Source organism: Egretta garzetta, unplaced genomic scaffold (assembly GCF_000687185.1).
Source record: "Egretta garzetta isolate BGI_Z169 unplaced genomic scaffold, ASM68718v1 scaffold322, whole genome shotgun sequence".
Classification (NCBI taxonomy): domain Eukaryota; kingdom Metazoa; phylum Chordata; class Aves; order Pelecaniformes; family Ardeidae; genus Egretta; species Egretta garzetta.
The window spans coordinates 199,925-207,654 of record NW_009259044.1 but is presented as its reverse complement, the minus strand read 5'-3'; positions in this window follow the sequence as shown (position 1 = coordinate 207,654).

The following is a 7,730-nucleotide window of genomic DNA, read 5'->3' as shown; positions in this document are numbered from 1 at the left end:
AGCGGCCCTCTCGCCCAGCAGCAAACAGTGCTGAGAAGGGAGAGCCAGGTTTGAGGCCAAGTCCCGCTCTGTAAGGCTTAGACCAGTGACTTGAACCTCAGTTTCCCTCAAGCCGGAGAAAACTGCCTTAACGCTGACCCAACCCCAGCTCCAGGCCCCAGATCCCTCCTTGTCCTCTGGACAGCCCACCCACCTGGAGCTTTGCACTGTGCTCTTCTGTGCGGTGCAGGAAGGGCTGCACTGTGGTTTTGACATGGAATGAGGCTGAAATGGGAAAGGCTGGGTTTGGTCCAGCTGTAGTGGCAGGCACCGTTTCCCACCTCACAGCGAGAACTTCCCTCTGCAGATCTTGGGTGAGGTTTTCAAATCCTCCTCATGCTTGTGCGGTCTCTAACACAGAATAACCCACCCATCATGCTGCAAGAGAAGGAACCAGGACCCAGTGTTTTCCCTGCACTCTGACGAGCAAACAAAATACGGCACGAGTGAGCACCAGCCAGGTCTCAAGTGAGCAGAGACTCCTGAGCTGGCAGTGCAACAAAGGCTTATGCAAAGCAAACCACCATCCCTTCCTCTTGGGACTAGCAGCCTACAGAGCCCCATGCAGCTATAGTCCTTACTTTACAGTGGGGAGGCAAGGCATGGGACAGAAGCCCAGAGAGCTGGGGAAGCAGATTTCTGGTCACCAACAAGCCATCGTTGCTGGAAGCAGGATCTCCTACCACTGAGCACCTTTAAGAGACAGACCCCCAGCAACTCTCTCCAGAGCACAGTGGTGAGCTCAGGAGCTGCAGTAACACTGCAGCCCTTCCCAGCTCTGCCTGGGATGTTTCTCCATCTGGTCCCAGCCCGTTGCTACCCCTGTGAAGCGTCCACTTGAAATAGTCCCATTTCGGGAACTCCACAAGCAGTCGTGGAGATTCAACACACTTCCTCTTAGCTTTAGGGATAGAAAACTTTATTTTCTAAGCAGACTTTCTCCGTAGAGAAAAGTACTAAAAGCTTCAGCAGGTAAGTGTGCTAGTGCCGATAAACAGAAATTCATCCAGAGATTAACAGCAGAAAGGTGGAGAATTACAGGTGTCTACAGGCACAGACTGGTTGCCATTTGGCTTTCCTTTTCTATGAGTAACAGCATGAAAATGAGTCAGGCTCTACAGATGAGTCACACCAAGTGTATATAAACTTCCTCTCCGCACCAGGAGAACCTGGGCAGGTGGAGGAAGAGCTCTGAATATTCTTCTGCCCTAGATAAATACAGCATGGTGCATTTGTGGAGCTGTGTAAGTCCTGCTCCAGGGCCTGGGATCTGCAAGCCTGTCCCAAAGGAAGACCCTGTGGTGGAAACATATGATAAACATACGACAACATCTGCCTTCTGTTTCCTGTGCTCTGTACAGATTATCGCTCTCTCCAGATAACCCTGTCCTTCTCACAGAGAAAGATGGGCTTTGTGCTTTTTAAACGGTGCTGAGACCAGCTACAATTTGAGTCAGCTCATTCTGTATCTGTTCTCGGACTGTGTGCATCACGACATCTCAGCATCATCCGCTAGACATTCAAACGATGTGATTACACATCTGCCCGGGGTTGGTTGTTCCCTCATCCCTCCTTCTATGAGCACACTGCAGCCAGAAGCGGGAGAGGCAAAGCGCTTTCGGCATTCACATGTGCTCTCTGCACACACAGAACCGAGCTGACGCCCAGCTGATCTCCCCTACCTCCTCTCCACTGATGGCATTATTTTCCACGTTGCCTGTTGTGCCCAGAAATCAGGAAGCCCCCAGAACGCAGCAGCTCGTGTAGGAGCTGTTTCTGCACTGATCACCAGCAAGTCTAGCAGCACTCTTTAAAGGGAAGCCCGGTGGGTTGCAATAAAATAAAAGTCATCAGGCTGTGATTTGACATCAGCAGAGCTCCTTGTAGAGCACATGACTCTGGCTGCTGCCCCAGCCCCCTCCTCCTGCCTCCAAGTCCAAGACCATGAAATTACTCATTAGGCTTGGAACAAAACTCTTTCGGTGCACTTGCATGTGGCTGGAGGCAGAGACAGATGTTTCAGGCTCTGGAAGAAAATTGCTGAGAGAGAGAAATGGAACACTCCCAAAGCTGCACTGCTGCCTCCCAACAGCGTGCTTTCCTGCTCCTGTTGCACTCCATGGTTTACCATGGTGTCAGAGAAGAAGGGAGAGATGGCATCACGGCTTACCGACCCTTTGCTTCCACTTTGCTTTTATTAAAAGCTCAAACACAAGATTTTTTGTTTCGCTTAAGATTTTGCATTGAGTCCTACAGCATGGCATAAGAGCAGCTCGGGGCTGTGCCTCTGGCAGTAGGTTTCAGCATTTCAGGTTTACGGTTATAAAATCCTACATTTCAGCTGCGCTTTTGTCCTGAAAAAAGCAGGGAAGAGATTGCCTTTAGGAGCCAGACAGTCCTCAGAGGCCCAAGAAGCAGAGGGTCCTCCCTCCTTTTACACATGCAGGAAAGTGAGAATAAAAACATTGCCTGCAGGCATGTCAGCAAGGGGATTAGGGTTCAGTGGCCAATTATTGCTCAGTTTATACGATGCAGCCGTTCCCACCTCCCATAACCAAGCACTTGCTTCGCTCACCATCACATTCAAACCAGGGAGGGTCAGGACCCCAGGTCCATCACATCATTTCTCTTCTCAAATTCAAGAAGGAAGATTTCCTGCCCTTTAGGACCTTCCCTGCTACACTTGCCTTACTTCACATAGTAGATGTTTTAAGAGCATACTAGTCTTATACGCCTGTTTTTGAAAGACCAGCCTCCACTCTCCCAGGAAGACGCGCAGTTCAAAGCAAGGCCAGGATGACCACTGTGACCTGATCTTCAGATAGTGAGATCGAGGTTGTCACACTAGTGACCACTGTCCCAGCTACTGGTCAAACCTGGGACTCATGCATTAAGAGAGTTTGAACACAATGGGCTCGCATAGGCCTCCTTCAGCAAAGCATCACAGAAATAACAAATTTCACCCCCCTGCAGAATTTTTCTAAGATATCATTCAGGTACAGATGATACTGGGCAGGTATTTTTTTGCTGCTTATGTATTCCTGCAGGATAGATGTCAGCCCAGTTCTCCATAGCTGGAAGGAGAATATGCTGAGTTGGAAGATGTAATGCACTCGGTGTCAGTAGGATCTATGCAAAGGTCAGGGTTCAAGAAGTGTGACCCGATTGTCAGGAACAACCCCGGCCACAGTGCTAATTGAGTGTAAGCCTCACTTTCAAAGCTACATAGAAGCTTAAGCCCATTTATCTTTTCAAGGGATTTAAAGGCCTATCGGCTTTGGGAAGTGAGAGTGACAGGAGAGGGAAGTTCAAAACCACCAGTTGAAACTTCCAGTTGCTGTTACCATGGATTGAACTGTCCGTGTCAACCCCAGACAGCAGCATCTTGCCGGGCAGGACTCACCCACCCTCTCTGACATTTCCTGTCTTCCTTGAGACTTTTCCTCACAAACCAACTAATCCTTCAATTTCTCTAACATGTGATTTCCTCCCAATCCCATAATACTGAATTATTCCTAAGCCTAAACCAGAGAACATCACTTTGTGATACAGGCTGTTTCTTGAGCTATGAGCGACAGCTCTGCTGAAATACCTCATTCTGCGTTGTCTGAAACACTACACAGGATGAGCAGAGTCTGGGAAGACAGGAGAAACGGAATTACAGGCTCATGAAATGGACACTGACAAAAACCTGAAGTGTCGAGCTCACTCAGATGCCGTCTGTGTTTAATCCAGTCATCAGACAGTCTCTGTTTAACTAAATAGTTGACTTCATAATTGGGCCTGAATTATTATTGGCAAAGCTTCCAAACTCCACAGGTCCCTCTAACAAGCTGTTCCTCTGTGGAAGCTTTGCAAGGAGATGAATGCAACCTTTGAGGAAAAGTGCTGGATCCCTTCTCAGGCTTCCAGAGTAGGTTTGTGGAGTCCCATTAGGTGTCCAAGGTTTCTGAAAGCTTCGTATGTTGACTGTTAGAAGCTACAGGGCTGATGTTTGTATGTATTGTTGGGATGTTCCCGGAGGAGTTTTGGGTCCGCAGCACGTCACAGCAACAGAGTTATCAAAGAAAGCACCAAAAATAATCCAGTCTACAGGACAACTAAACACCTGGCCCAGACAAAAAACAAATAAGATGGAGCCACACATGAAGCTGTGTAGCCGGAGCTCTAACGTGTGTTCCGTTCTAACGGGACATACCTGGAAGCACAGTTTGCAAGCCAGGACACAGAGCTGGCAGAGTTTGTCCCTTTCATACCCACAGCGGGGACACAAAGCAGCACAAACATAAAATTCCTCCCGGCATCGATGGCAGCTGTGTACCACAGTGCCTAAAGGATCTGGTTTAGGTGTTGCCACGCAGAGCCCACTGTTGCTATCTCAGGACATTGCACTGTTTGACACCCGGTCATGTAAAAACAGTCCATCAGCACTGAAAGAGGAATGTGGTCATCCCCTCTCCCATATGATGTTCAGTTTCCTGACTGTATGGAAGCATATGGAAGAAAAGACAGTCCTCTGGGGCTGGAGGCTGTTCCCCAAGCCAGGCTCCCCCAGTGCTGGCAGCTCCAGGGAAGCAGAGGCTTGGCTTCTGGACTACAGGCAGCTGCAGGCAGGAGGAGTCACCTTCCAGTTTTGCTTCCAAAGGAAGATTATAAATTAAAGTCCAATTTGCTAAACCTTTATGTAAGCAACTGTTTCTGCATAAGCACATGCTGGTTTGTGGGCTGTATGACATGGCTAGCTACAAATCTGGCTGACTTTAAAATCACAGTGTATACAACTAAACCAGAGAGCAAACAGAGGCACATTTTAAAATGGCATGGATGTAAGCAGCCTGACTCATGATTTTTGAACGCTGGAGATTGAAAATAATGATTATCCTAAACTAACACATAAAAACTGTGCATGCAAGGTAAGAGCACAAAATGCTATGCCAAAGAGCTTCACTTCTTAGTGAAAAAGAGCACATAGCCAGCTTCGCTAAAATTGTTCTTCAAGTGAAGAGTTGAAGGCTTTAACACTTTTCTGAAGATGGGGTTAATATCAGGAATATATTGCAAAAAGAGCTCAGATTATCACCTTCCCCTGTCATTTGTTACGCTACAACATTAGTGGAAAAATCCAAAAGCTCTTTTAGGTCTGTTAGCTAACGAATGGATCGCTAGGCAAGCGTTCAGTGTCAATAACAAACCCTTGCTGCATTCTGTACTTGGTAACAGGAGAAAGTCATCGTCCCTTCCACCCCTGAACACATACCTATTTAGTGAGGACAGAAGGAAGCGCCTACAATGCTTTTTTTTTCTGCCCGCTGGAGACACCCAAGCCCACAAACAGATGTGAACTTTCAGTGCATCTGCGCTACTTCCCTTCCGAGGTCAGCATTAAGCAGCAGAAGAGCCGAAGGTGATCAGTCCTGTCTGATTCAAGCTCTGGAGGAGGTGCAGACAATGACATTAGCAGTGGCAGGTTAAGGCTGGACAGCTTTCCATCCAAGGAGCTCTTACAGCATAAGAAAAGACTAGCAAGACCCAGAGGTCCCACCCGAGGCTGGGATGCACGGTATGTCCCTACAAACAGGGATTATTCTCTGCTCTGTTCAGGGCTGTTTCCCCAGCCCCCAGGCACTAGGGTACCCAGTTGGGAAGGGCTCAGCCCTTCTCAGCCATTTTTTTTTTTAAAGACACTTAAATATTCATCGAGAGAGAGCAAGACTCCGTCTCGCCGGGTGCACAGACTGCTCTCCGGGGAGACGGGACACCTGCCTTCTCCGCTCCCTGCTCCATCAAATCATTAATTATTTAAAATAACAGGAAAGAGCAAGAAAAACTCTCCCCACCAGACATGCTCGCAGCCTGCTGTTTATGATACTCCCTGGGGTCTCATGGAGAACAGGGTTTGCATCTCCCCTCCGGCAGAAGCAAGGATCAAACCTAGTTTTCCCCCTTCCTCGGGGAGGGTGCCCTACCCGCTGAGCTATTGTACAAAAGAAGGGCTTCCCCTTTATCCAGACAGACCTTATGTTTGCTTTTCCTACTGGAGAGGGTTTTTATTTTTAATTCCATTTGAATAAAAGGAAAACAAAACACAGATCCAAAGCTCTGAGGCCAGCAGCTAGCCACAGGCCCTCACACAATCTGCGTTCGCTCAAGAGCTTAGGGTCTGTCTCCCCAATTCACAGCTGGGCAGCCCAAGCCCCACTCGTGATCCCTGCAGTGGGTCAGCTGCAGCGGCACAGCACTGGGCTACAAAGACCCTCAGCCGTGGGCTTCGATGAGATGGAAACTGCCGGCTCCCTGCTGCTCCCAACCCTGACGATGGCTCTGGTGTCCTCACGCAGGGTGTAGCTGTGCCCATGGAGGGACGTTTCTGAAGTAGAAGAGGGTCTCCAAATGCATCTCTGCATCCCGCTCAGACACTGCCCACTTCCCTCCATCTCCCATGCCAGCCCCGCACCCTGCACTTTCTCGTACGAGCAGCACGGACCCGCACAAGGGTCCCTGGGACAGGGGTGTACCCCAAAACTGGTCTGAGCCCAGGGAACAGCCCCATCTTGCACCCTGGAGTTCATCACTCACTGCAGCAAATCGCGGCAGGTGAACAGCACTGGCACCCTCATGTGGTGGCCGGGATCAGTGTGTGCTCCCAGCCAAAACCTGCTGTCCGGCAGCGGGGAGAGTCCTCTGGGGAGTCCTGCTGAGGAGGAGAGCGGGCCCCATGGCAGTGGCCAAGTCTGACAGAGGTCTGTAGGCCAGCATGGTACAGGCAGGGAATGCAAAGCTGATGCTGCGGGGACTAAGTCAAGAAATTGGAGTAGCAGGGAAGGGTCCTTGCAAGGTCACCGCTCCGATCCTGTGACCAGCAGCAAAGAATCCCCGTTTCTGCATCCAGCTCCCCTTTGCAGTCTTGGCCATCGGGAAGCCACGCACAGGAGAAACCAAAACCCTTGCCTACCATGACTGGGGGCTGGACTAGATGACCTCTAAAGGTCCATTCCAACCCAAAACATTCTATGAATCTATGATTTAAGCTCATGCCTCCCGGTCTTGCCCATCCTAGGTTATTCCTTTCTCCTCACACCACCTTCCTATGTATTTGAAGGCCAACAAACAGCATTTACTCAATCAGCCCAAAGTGTCACTCAACTTGTCACCCCATATCCATGGCAAGACTGAGGACAAGCAAACACAAGAAAGGCTAGAAAATGTAAGGAATAGGGAACACTCATGTGCCACACTTACCTTGACAAATTAGATACAGGGAGAGAGCTGTGGGGGCCAGGCCTACGCCGGGGACCTTACACAGCCTGAACTGAAATGGCGGTGGCAGAAAGAGTGGCCCCCACATAGCTCCAGGAAAGATTTGCTGCCAGCAGAGCCACTACCTGGTCCTTCGTGAAAAGGCAGCAGCATTTCCCCATGCTGTTGTCAGACAGACAATGCTGACAGGACCAAGCACCCAGTTTTGGAAATGGTTTTTTTTTGCTGTTTCGGACCTTTTTTTTTTTCCCCTGCTTACCTCAGACCTCCCCGAAACAGATCTGATTCTCCTCCCAACCTAAGCCCAGCCACTGCCTGGTTCCCTCCCCCTCATGCTATCAAAATGGGAACGAAAATAAAAGACAAAACAAGACCCATATCTGAACCAGGAGAATTAGCTAAAACTCCGAGTGAAGAGTGCTTTTAGCTCCCTC